This window comes from Dryas octopetala, chromosome 1, assembly GCF_963921425.1.
Source record: "Dryas octopetala chromosome 1, drDryOcto1.1, whole genome shotgun sequence".
Classification (NCBI taxonomy): domain Eukaryota; kingdom Viridiplantae; phylum Streptophyta; class Magnoliopsida; order Rosales; family Rosaceae; genus Dryas; species Dryas octopetala.
In genome coordinates, this window is record NC_141366.1 from 32,340,434 (window position 1) to 32,353,623 (window position 13,190).

Below are 13,190 nucleotides of genomic sequence, written 5' to 3' on the forward strand. Positions count from 1 at the left end.
AAAAGAAGGAAAGAAAAAGAAGGAGAAAAAAAGAAAAGAAAAAAAGAAAAAAAGAAAAAGAAGAAAAGAAAAAGAAGAAGAAAAAAAGAAAAAAAAAAAGAAAAAGAAGAAAAAAAAAAAAGGAAAAAAAAAGTAAAAAAGAGAAAAAAATTAAAAGGTTTAGAGTTGATTGGGGTTTGGGGACTTTGAGCAATTGTAAAGAAAAAAAATGATTTTGGTTTTCGTTTGGCCGTTTTAGAATTTCGTTTAGTTGTTTTTAAACCCTAAATTAGTAAACTCTAATATATTTCTATATAAAAAATAATTTAAAATACTCTCTAAACCCTAATATCATATACCATATCTTAGTTTGAGGTTTTTGGGCAATTGAAAAAAAAAGTGATTTAGGGTTTCGTTTGGCCGTTTTGGGGTTTCGTTTAATTGTTTTTAAATCCTAAACCAATAAACTCTAATACTTTTTTATATAAAAAAATAATTAAAAATATCCTAAATGGCCTAAATCCTAATATCCTATACGATATCTTAAACAATATAAAGTATAGATTATAAAGTATATAGGGTTTAGTGTATATATTATAGAGTATTAAGAATATATTAATTTTATTTATTCATTATACTAATTTTATTTCACAGTATTTACATTCAGCGCGCATTATATTCATCTTATATCACATGAAACTTACTATATAATTTGATTTCTTCAATGTTTTTCATCAATGTAGTAGATAATATGTTAAATAAACATATAGTAAAGTTTCATTCAAAATTTCCGTATTTTGATAGTAATTTCCATCGTTTCCGTCTAATTTCTGTCGAAATTTAAAAATCTTCGAAATTTCCGTCGAAATTTCCATCGAAATTTCCTCGAAACCCGAAATTTTATTCCTTGTGTATAACAACATATATTAGACAAGAGAGTAAAGAACCAAGCTCTTTAATGAGGGTTTGATCCTTCTGGCACAAATTATGCAAATATGACAACCAAGATCTTGGAATAGTCAACCTGTCAATAAATGATTAAAAACTTTGCATAATGCCCAAGTTGGTGGCTGTCATATTTAACGCATTCCACCCTTGACATTCACTACAAGAAAAAGGGTCATAAACCACTGCTACATTTTCCGGTGCCTATACATCAATGAAAAATGAACCATTATATACCACATAGAGCTGTCCATCGGTCGGTTCGGATCGGTATTGGGGCTTACCAAACCAAAACAAAAAAATTCAGTATTTTTCAATTTCGGTATTTTTTGGTTCGGTATTTTTTGGTAAATTTCAGTTTTCAGTTCGATTTCGGTAATTTTGGTATTGGATATTTTTGGTTCATTTTTCGATTTACCTCGGTATATCTTCGGTTCATTTTTTGTTTACTTCGGTTCATTTTCAGTTTAATTATTATATACCAATATAAATTAAAATTTAATCAAATATGATGCATAAAATATAATGTTTGATGAATATATATTTGCACGAGTAGTATTGGTAGTTTAGTATAGTACTAGTATTTTACCCTAGTAATAATATATACTAATATAATTAGTTTAATAATATGTATTAGTACATATCCTATTAATTTAGTATGTATATATACCGATAAATATGAGTGTATATATATATATATATATGCATTACTTACCTAAAGATGAGATTTTTATTTTCCTAAAAATAATAACATTTACTTTATTAGAGTATGACTCTATATCTTAACTCACACTTTTGATAATATTAATATGATAACATTATACAATTATATTTTTTTATAGTTGTTTAAGATATTAGTAGTTTAATATTTATTGTACCACTAACATAATAGTATTATATAAACATATATAACCAAATTTCGGTAATTGTTTCAGTTTTTTCGGTATATATTTTGGTTTTTTCGGTAATAATTGATTCGGTTTATTTCGGTAATAATTTTCGGTAATCGGTCGGTCTATCAACTTTTTTCGATTTTTACCAAAACCAAACCAACTTTTTTCGGATATTTTCGGTTTCAACTTTCCGATTTTCGAATTGTGAAAATCGGTATACCAAACCAAAAAAATTCAGTCGGTTCGGTAAAAACCAAATCAAAAGGCAGCCCTAAATTACCACATGATGGCCCTGCCTAGGGGTGGGTTCTAATCGGTAACCGAACCGAACCCCTCCGGTAAGCCTCCATGGCAACCGAGACCGAGACCGGCAAGCCGGTAAACAGATGTCCGGTCAATCGAAGAATCCGGTCGGCTCGGCTCGGTCATGGGCCTAGACCGAACACATGTTGGGCCATGTTTTGGGCCATTTTTGGGCCTTGACTCCATTCACTAATTTAGTATAATATATTAATATTATGGTTTAGGGTATTTTTAATTAGTTTATATATATATGTATATATATTAAAAAACATATAAATTAAAATTATTGGGGTTTATAAATTTATATATGTTTTATATAAATTATAGAAATGTATTATATAAAATTATAAATTATTTATTAGAAATGTATAAGCAATGTATAAAAATGAATTATGTAAATGATTTGTTAAGTATATTCGGTTCGGTTCAGTTTACCGACGGTTTAAGGATATAAGAATCGGGACCGAGTCCGAACCTCCCAGTTCGGTAGTCAAACCGAATTTCGGTACGATTTTATTTCGGTATCGGTTAGGCCGGTTTCGGGCTCGACCTCGGTTTTTCGGTCCTCCCGGTTCGGTAGTCAAACCGAACGTTCGGTAAGATTTTATTTCGGTATCGGTTGGGCCGGTTTTGGGCTCGACCTCGGTTTTTCAGTCAACCCGACCCAGCCCTAGCCCTGCCTATGGTTTTTTCATTATTAGCCACAGTCCTATGGCAAATAAACCTCCGTGTCAGTAAACTCTGCCATTTTTTTTGACAAAAATATTTACTTTACGAAATCTCCAAATGTTTTTGCCATAGGTGGTGTGGTAAAAGCCCACAAACTTCATTTTTTTTTTTTTTTGGCTAAAGACAACAACGTTAAGTTTCTTTAGGAATCTTTGGCCGAAAAAAAATTAGTTTATTTGGGAATCACGTGGGTGTAGGTGTAGATGTGATTAAAATATCAATCAAATTTAAATTTCAAATATTATTTTTACCCAAAAATAAAGTGGAGAGTGGAGGCACATTTTTTAAAAAAATTTCCCTCATTGTTTTTCGATCCCACTCTCCTTATAGATGAGTACAACAATCTTTTTCAATCTCTCTATCTCTTTATATACTCTCTCTGGATCTTTCTTTACTCTTTCGATATCTCTCTCTACCTTCCCTCTATTTTTTACCTCCAAATCCTTTTCAAGCTACTATGAGCCGTGCCATATTGAATCTCAGCCCGTGTTTTAATTTGAGCCGTTGATTCATTGAAGGGAAGGAGATCTGGGCCGTTGATTTCATTAAAACCCGGTCACTGTTCATCCGGGTCAAGGACGACCCACGCACCTTCAATTCGGGTTGACTCGCCCGTTTTGTCTCACAAGACAGTCGACCCATGGGTTTTCTTCCAACCCAGTTCGATTTTCAGCCTTCTTTTGAGCATTTCTAGTGCAATTTTTCCTACATTGAAGATTTACAACTTCTTCCAACCCTCTAGTGCCTATAAATAGAGACCATTGTCCCTCATTTTCACTTGCACCACCAAGTGAAGTTAGAGTTACTCATTCCTTAGTTATTTGAGAGTCTCTCTAAAAAGAGACATACCAAAAGAGAATAAACTTCTCATAGTTAAAAGTTTTGAGGATGCAAGAAGGAGTCCCTATGAGTGGAGTCTAACTTTGGAGGTCTACAACCGGGTAAGTTTTTTATTATTTCTGCTTTATTTATTTATTTTTAGGCTTTAATTTTAGAATGCATGCTTAAATTAATTAAGTAGGATTTATTTATTCATTAAGCATGCCTAACCTTATTTTTGGAGACTTATATGGTTATTTAAGAGCAATTAGCATGCTAGGATTAGCCAATTGTAGAGATAAATTGGATTAATCTAAATTATTTTGAGGAATTGCTTTGAGTTAAAGCAACTAGTCAATTGTTTGACTTTAAGATAAAAGTTGAAACTTGTGAACCCTTAAGTAAACTCTAAAGAGAAGAGTTTAGTCCACTTAGAACTAGAAACGAGCAACGTGTGACTAAATAAAAGGTCATACCATCTTCCCTTATTGTTAATCGTCCCTAACTTAGAGTTTGTTTTCTTTTATCGATTTTGTTTCTATCGGATTACCCAGTTGTCGAATTATTAAGAGGTTAAGGTTATCGTATTGTCTAGTTACGACAGACTTGCCAGGATAGGACCGTGCGCGAACGTGGAAGGCTTGTGAAAGAGAATACCTGAAAAGCATTGGATTTCAGGTAGGGGGATTTATCCTACATTTCTAACTATGGACTTTGTGTGTGTATGTGTAATTAAATTGTTATAGCATGCTATTATGATTATTGTAATTGGTTTGAGAGTTTGGGTAGTGTAGTGCGTGACTTTGGGTTCAAATCCATAAACATTCTAGAAGAATTGATATGTACATTATGAGGACTTTAGCCATGCTAACACGTGGCTACGTGTTCTTGTGCAAAACGGGGACCCATGATTGGTCAGGTGGCAGTGATATGGTTTCTCAATTGTGAGTTTCTATTTACCAAGGCACTTTCGCTATGGATGCTATTTTCTTTTATTATAACTGGTCATAATCGTACCTAATGTGTATCAACCATCTGGATTATTATTATTTATGGATTTTTATGCATGTTTACCATATACTGCTGCAGCTGAGGTGTTAAATCGTTTTTTGAAAATGTTTTGGGATTTTGGAAATCATTATTTCACAAGGAAATGTTTTTAAAGGTTTTTAAACTTAGCAGGGTCCCATGAGAGAAGCTATGATCGTATGAGATGCTTACCCCCTACTTTCTTTGTTTTGTTTGTTTCTTCTCTATTGTTTATGCAAATTTGCCTCTTAGAGGAGATCTTGACTGAAGAGATGTGCAGCTTGATTTCTCTTATCGGGTGTCTCAAGGTCTCTGTTATCATGTCTTTTGCTATCGTATCTGTTCTTACTTTCCCATGTGTGTTTACTTTGGGAATCATTTTTGAACAATGTTATTTTGTTTTAATCATTTTGAAACTTATGTGGATTTTACTTATATTTTGGTAATTCCCTTTTTGGGGTGTTGATTTAACTATTCCACCCTAGCGGGTTGGTTAATCTTTATTTTGATTACTTATATATTTTGATCTTAATATTTCCTTAAATATCTTGTTATATAATGAGTACTCTTATTCAACCTGATCCATTTAAATATATATATACAAAAGACTCAACCTCTCTTGGGCGTCTTGAGGGATTAACACTCGGTTTTGTTGGCATTAACCTCTCGGATACTCAAGAGAGGTACCTCTGTCGCATACCCGAGGTTCGGGGTGTGACAGTCAAGCACAACAAATGCTTGTCCAGTAGCAAGCACGGTGGCATTTGCTCAAATACCACAGGGGCTCAGTGGTTTTTTCACACATATACCACTGTCACTTGCATGTGGTATATGGCTAGTTTTCTAGTAGTGATTTTTGTATGGCAATGGAAAAGTGGTTTGGCTTGGCTACGCATGCAATTGCAGCAAATTAAGTAACAATTGGATGCTTATTTTGGATGCCACTGTAAGCAAATTAATTCTGGATGCAACTCCAACAAGACCAATTCATGGTGATTCCAACTAACAATTGAACTCACGGGGTTTTCCTACTCCAAAAAAAAAAAAAAAGGATTGAAAGCATCTCACAAAAAAAATTTGTTTTGCTTACCTTTTCACTAGGTGAATTCTCTTCTACGGATATTTGATTGTCCGTCACCCAAAAACAGTATAATCAAAGAAATAATGATATGAGAAAAGAAGAGAAAAAGATTTTAGGGTTTATGGAGTTTAGGTCGTTGTAAAAGAGTGGGTGAGTAGGGAAGGATGGGTTAGAGTAGATTTATTTTCATTTTTTTTAGTCAAGTCTTTAGAGGTAATTTTACAAAAGGATAAATTTATCATGATTTTTTTTTATTAAAATATGGATGAAAAAATAAGACAAAAGGTGAAAATATAACCACTCTTTACACCTTTGTATCTTTGTATGCTTACTCTTTTCATCTTTGTAGATAATAACAAGTTCTTGGGTCAATTACTTCAATCATAATCATCTAATTCTAGTAATTAATGGCCAATAATATTGCACAAAACACCTCCCCCCAGTTCCAAAGTTCTCAGTCATACATTTCTTTGACCATAAAATATTGCGTTGAACATTTTGGAAGTCAAAACACATTATATTTCGATACAATAATCCACTAATTTATGTACCAAAAAAATAATCCACTATTTTTTGACTTTGAATATTTACGATCCACTAATTGTGTACACACCATCATCATAGACACGACAATATTATCTATATAATAAAACAAAATGGTTTTTGAATCTCGGGTCTGAATGACTTAGATCGTTTCGGCTTAAATTCAATAGTCGGTTATCTATTTCTCAAATTTACTATCTCACCCATGAGAATTGGTGTGCCACCTCTCTTTCCTTAATTAATTACTGTTTCTCTCTCCTTAATTAATTTTTTTAAATTACTTTCTATTATTTATTAAACTGATTACGCTTGCCAAAATATCGCTATTTGCGCAATAGAAAGAGCCATTTCGCACTCACGGAGCAAATACAGAGAGGCTAGTACATATATATGACTGAGGGATTATTTAAATAAATGTATTTAAGGAAATTTTTGTAAGGTCCACTTAAAATTGTAGTTCCATAATCATAACTTTCTATCTTTTGAGTTTCCCTTAAAAAATGAGACAAATTGAAGGCTATTTAACCATTCATCAGACAAGAAAACCATTTAATTAAATGATCATCATATACTCTAATGTTTATCATAAACACTGTATTGTCTATTTATGTTGTGACTTAATGGTTTTAATTTGTCTAATTTTTTTTTTTGTAAGGATGATCTTTATATTGATATTAAGGGTCAATTTGAGATTCCTGTGTGGTGAAAAAAAACTGCTTTTGTTGTGTGGTGAAAAAAAACTGATGTAACGTAAAGCAGCTGAGTGTTTGGTAAACTATATTTTTTAAAATATTGTGAGTGTTAAAAGAAACATTAGAGTGTTTGCTAAATTTTGATGTAAAAGTGTTGTGGTTATATATAATGACAAAAATGGACATGATCCAATTGAACTTGCTGCATGGTTTGTTTCTCTACAATGCACAACAGCGTCGTCTCTCACTTTCACTGTCTGATGGAAGAGGGAAACAATGCTCAAGAGAAAATAACGTTCAAAGAAAAAGAAAAGAAAAAGAAAGAGACGTTAGAAAGAGAAGGGTATAGGAGGTCATATGCTAAAATATTTTAGGATAATATGGGTATTCCAATAATAGTTATTAATGCTCCCTGTAGCTTACGCATGTTTTTTTTTCTGTCAAAAGCTACCTTGGAGCTGCTTCCCAAAACTGCTGTCACTGATCCCATATTTTATAAAAAAAAAAACAAATTTATTTTGTTTTACTCAACACCTTTATGCTCAAAACTTAAATTGAAAGCTACTTTTTGATACAAAACCGCAACCCCAAACGGTCACTAAAGAGTAGACAGTTCTGACTATTAAATTACAATAAGAATACGCCCCACAATAAATTCCTAAATAAACTTATTTTAAAAATTCCTTAATGAAAGTTAAGCTTTAATTATTCTAAATTTAGCATTGATTTAGATCATCTTTTGGTGTGGATTAAGGATGGCTCTTTGTGGCTTGTATCTTATCTGAATCATGATGTACTTGCTTGATGAAAGTCTAATGAATAATTAGCCTACCGGTCTTTTCTCTAAAAAACAAAAAAAAGTGCTGCTAATTAATTAGGCTTCTTGTTTAATTCTTTTGTTTTTAACTCCTTTACTATAAATATGGGACATCCACTTCCCAAATGGCCAAATCTATTGGGAAACGATGGCTGTTAACAGAACAAGTATCATTTGTCTTCTCCTTGTGTATTATCTCCCATCACTCATTCAATAAACCAAAAATTAATATCTAAACGATAGTTTGGTTCTGTGTCTTGTCTGATAATTTGGTTTGTAATTTAGTGCCCTTCATAGTCTAATTCCATTTTAAATTTCAATCTTTACTGACACTTTTTTTTTTATAATGTTTTTTGATAATAATAATTAACCAATTCCTTTTTCACTGGGAACCAACGTACCGACAAAATGTGAGCGCAGCAAAAGCTTGCCCTCTCATTTGCTTGGACGTAGAGTACATGACTTGCAAGTCTTCGTGTTGATGTGAGTCAACATAATAGTTAATAGGGAATATATGAGTGTAATTATGTTAATTATTTCTCTCCTATAATTAAGTTATAGGACCATGTATATATACTTAGTTTTGTGGTAATAAGAAATCATCAAAATATTAGCCCAAACATTCTGATCATGGTATCAGAGCCGACCCTTCTCACCTCTTATTTCTCATAGGTATTAGGGATTAGGTCGTGGTTGTTTTGGATGTTTAGGGTTGTATCTTGATCATTATCTTTCTTAATCCTAGATTAGTTTTTTATCAGAGTATTGGTGAGTGTACTGGTGTAGCTCTGTTCAAACAGAGAAGCATCGACGAGTTCCGCTGCATCGTCTATTTCTCTCCACCAGAAAATCATCTCTGCCTGTGATTGCCGTGCACCAACGACGCCGTCCGTTCGCCTGTGCGCCGACCGTCTGCCTGTGCGCCGACTAATCGCCGTGACACCAACTCCTTCCAGTGACGTCGATCCCTTCCAGTGACTGCCGCTCGTGCGCCAGTGACGTCGTCCGCCTACCTATGCGCGTCGACCCCTTCCAGTGATGCCAACCTTCCAGTGACGCCGACCACTTCCCGAGCGTTGATTGCTCGCTGGTGTGCCGATCACTCACTTGCCGTGACGCCGTTGGCAATGACGCCGATTGCTTGCTGGTCTCTGCGCGTCTTCTCTACTTGCAGTGACAATCGATCGCTCGCTGCGACGCCGACTGCTCTGCTCCTTACTGTACCAGTGACGCCGACCCCTCCCCGAGCGCTGACTGCTTGCCGGTGCGCCGACTGCTTTTCGTGACTGCTTGGCTGCTTGCTGGTCTATGTGTGTCCTCTCTGTTTTGTCAATCATCATGTCTCAAACACCTCCCTCTAGTCCTGGAGGCTCGAACAAAAACAAGAACAAGGATGTGGTTAACCCAAAACCACTGCTGCCTGCTCTCCTTCCGTTAAGTTCCCAGGATGTGTCATCACTAATCTCACCCGAGAAACTTGATGGCTCAAACTATATTGATTGGGCTCTCATCGTGCAGAATAAAATTAGAGGTCAAAAACGTTGGAGTTTTATCACAGGGACAAGAGCAGCTCCAGAAAATGTGAGTTCAGATGAGTTTGAAACATGGAAGGATGAGAATTGCATGGTCAAGTCTTGGCTTCTTGATACTATGACTAAAGAAGTCTGATCCCTCTTTATTCGATTACCGACGGCGAAGGACATCTGGGACGCAGCCAAACATACTTATACAGTGAGCCAAGATGCCTCCAAGGCATATCAACTCCATTGTGAGGTAATCTAGGTACGTCAAAATGGTGGGTCTATTATTTCCTATATTTGGTAAGCTGCAAAAACTTTGGCAGGATATTGATGCAATTGAACCTTGCATTATGAATTATGCGAGTGATGTTGAAAAATATACTACTATGATTAACTCTCAGAGATTATACATGTTTCTAGCTGGTTTGGATTCTCATCTAGATGGAGTTAGAGGCCGTATTCTTGCCATGTCTCCTCTACCTAAATTACAGGCCGCATATGCAATTGTGTACTCCGAGGCTAATTGGCAAGAAGCTATGATGGGGGGTGCTGATGGGGCAGTCGCTATGGTAGCCCACAAAATCTCACATAAAGATGCTAAGAAAACTAGGAAGTGTACTCACTGTGGTGGTACAAATCATGTGATTGAGAAATGTTTTAAACTACATGGCTATCCTGAGTGGTATCCGAAGGGTGTAAAAGCCTCTTCTCTACTTCCAAGATTGACGACACCAGTTCCAGGGTGAATTCCATTAGTGCATCCAGCTTTGTTGCCAAGTCAGGTAACTCTAACTCTGTTTTGAGTACTTCTGCTTGTTCTAGTGATGGTACATGAATAATTGATACAGGTGCTACAGATCATATGACCTCTGATTATTATGTGTTGAGTCATCTATCATCAATTTGTCCTAAACCATTTATTATCAATTCCAATGGTGTGTCATCCCCTGTTGTCGGGGGCGGCACTGTGTCCTTGTCTTCTAGGTTGTTGTTACGTGATGTTTTGTTTGTTCTTTCCCTCAACTGCAACCTTATTTCTGTTAGTAAACTAACTCAAACTCATAATTGTGTGGCCACATTCTTTCTTACTCATTGTATTTTCGAGGACATTCATACCAAGGAGAAGATTGGCAGTGGTAGGAAGAGAGGTGGACTGTACTATCTAGACAGTGGTGTTTCCCTATCATATGGTCGTGGAGTTGTGAGTGTGGTCCGAGCTACTTCTTTACAGAATAAGAAACAGATCTAGTTGTGGCATCGTCGACTTGGTCATCCTTCATTTGGTTATCTTAGAAGATTATTTCCCTCGTTATTTGTTGATTTAAATATTTCTGACTTAATTTGTGATGTCTGTGTTTTGGCGAAAAGCCATCGTACTATGTTTCCTTCTAATGATCACCATATGGATATTCCTTTTGCATTGAAATACTCAGATGTTTAGGGTCATGCCCCGTCTGTTACACATAAAGGGATAAAATGGTTTGTGACATTTATTGATGATTGCACACGAATGACTTGGGTTTATCTTCTGAAAAATAAAAGTGATGTGTGTAATGTTTTTCAACTCTTTCATAAAATGGTACTCACTCAGTTTGCATTCCCTATTAAGGTTCTTCGCTCTGATAATGGTGGAGAATTTATCAATACTGAATTGAGTCAGTCTTTACTTTCTGCTGGGATTCTTCACCAGACTTCTTGCCCTCATTTTCCGCAACAGAATGGAGTTGCTGAAAGAAAAAATCCACATTTATTAGAGGTCACTTGATCCCTTCTTTTGGGTGGACATGTGCCCTCTTTTTTATGGGGTGATGCTCTGAGTTCCGCTGTGTATCTGATCAATCGAACACCATCTAGTGTCCTGAACTTTCGTTGACCGTTAGATGCTCTATCCGATTTTGTTTCCTTACCAAGTATTCTTCATTTAGAACCACGGGTCTTTGGTTGTGTTGCTTTTGTGCATTTGCATTCTTATCAACGATCCAAGCTTGAACCTCGAGCCTTAGAATGTGTTTTTGTCGGCTATGGTCCATCTCAAAAGGGGTTTCGGTGCTACCATTCCTCTACTCAACGTTTCAATGTTTCTTTGGATGTTACCTTCCACGAACATCGGCTTTTTTACTCCTCGAGTATAGTGGACTCTACACTTCAGGGGGAGAGTTCTAGTGAAGTGCAGAATCGAGAGGATATGTTGTTCTTTGATCAATTTGGGTATAGAGGAGTGGAAAATGAGACTGATAAGAATGTGGAAAATGAGACTACTGAAGTTATGGAACATGAGACTGATGAGACTACTGAAATTGTGGAAGATGAGACTTCCATTGTTGAAGAATCAACACTCCATAATATTACGGTTACCTCTCCCACTCCATTGGATCAAACTCCTGAGGTAATCAACAATACTCTTGTTTCCAATCCTACTGTTGATACTATTGCTCCTAAATTTACTCTTCCTCCTCGCTCTAACCGAGGACAACCGCCAGTCCAATATGAGCCAGACCCTAATGCTAAAGTTTGGTACCCAATTGGAAATCATGTGTCTTCTGTTAAGTTGTTAGAGTCATATGAATCCTATGTCTTGCAATTATCTTCTGTTTCTATCCCTAGTAGATTGCAGGATGCTCTTGCAGATTCTAGGTGGACTAAGGCTATGGCAGAAGAGATGGAGGCACTACAGAAAAATTCAACATGGGAATTGGTCTCTCTACCTAAAGGGAAGAAAACAGTTGGATGCAAATGGGTGTTTGCTGTCAAACATAAAACTGATGGATCAGTTGAAAGATATAATGCTCGTCTGGTGGCAAAAGGATACACCCAGTCATACAACATAGATTACCTGGAGACTTTTGCTCCTGTTGCAAAATTGAACACAGTACGAGTTCTATTGTCGTTAGCCGCAAACAGGAATTGGCCACTTATTCAGTTCGATGTCAAGAATGCATTTCTGCATGGTGAGCTGACTGAAGAAGTATATATGGATCCGCCTCCAGGTGTACCAAAGTTTGATAATACAGGACTGGTATGTAGATTGAAAAAGTCTCTGTATGGTCTTAAACAATCTCCAAGGGCATGGTTTGGGAGATTTACTCGTGCAATGAAGAGTTATGGATATCGACAAAGTAATTCTGATCATACTTTGTTCTTAAAACAAAGGAAGGGAAAAATTACTTGTCTTATCATTTATGTTGATGATATGGTTATGACTGAAGACGATTAGGAAGAAATCTCTGATTTACAGAGGTATTTGTCTAGAGAATTTGAAATGAAGCAGCTGGGGGATTGGAAATTTTTCCTTGGGATTGAAGTTGCTCGATCTAAACATGGCATTTTTCTGTCTCAAAGGAAATATGTCCTAGATTTATTGGCCGAAACTGGTATGCTTGGATGTAAACCAGCTGTGACTTCTATGGAACAGAATCACAAACTTTTTAGTGTTTGGGGGCTTCACCTGCAGATAAGGGGTGATATCAGAGGCTAGTTGGGAGGTTAATATATTTATCTCATACTAGACCTGACATTGCTTATGCTGTTAGTGTAGTAAGCCAGTTCATGCATGCCCCATGTAAACCCCATATGGATGCCGTGGAACGGATTTTACAGTACTTAAAATCTGCTCCAGGTAAAGGATTGTTATTTGCTAATCATGGCCACTTGAATGTTGAAGGCTTTTCTGATGCAGACTGGGGAGGCTCAGCTGATGATAAAAGGTCTACTTCAAGCTATTTTACCTTTGTAGGAGCAAATCTAGTGACTTGAAGAAGCAAGAAACAAACAGTTGTATCTAGATCAAGTGCAGAAGCTGAGTACAGAGGTATGGCTCTTGGAGTCGTTGAACTCTTATGG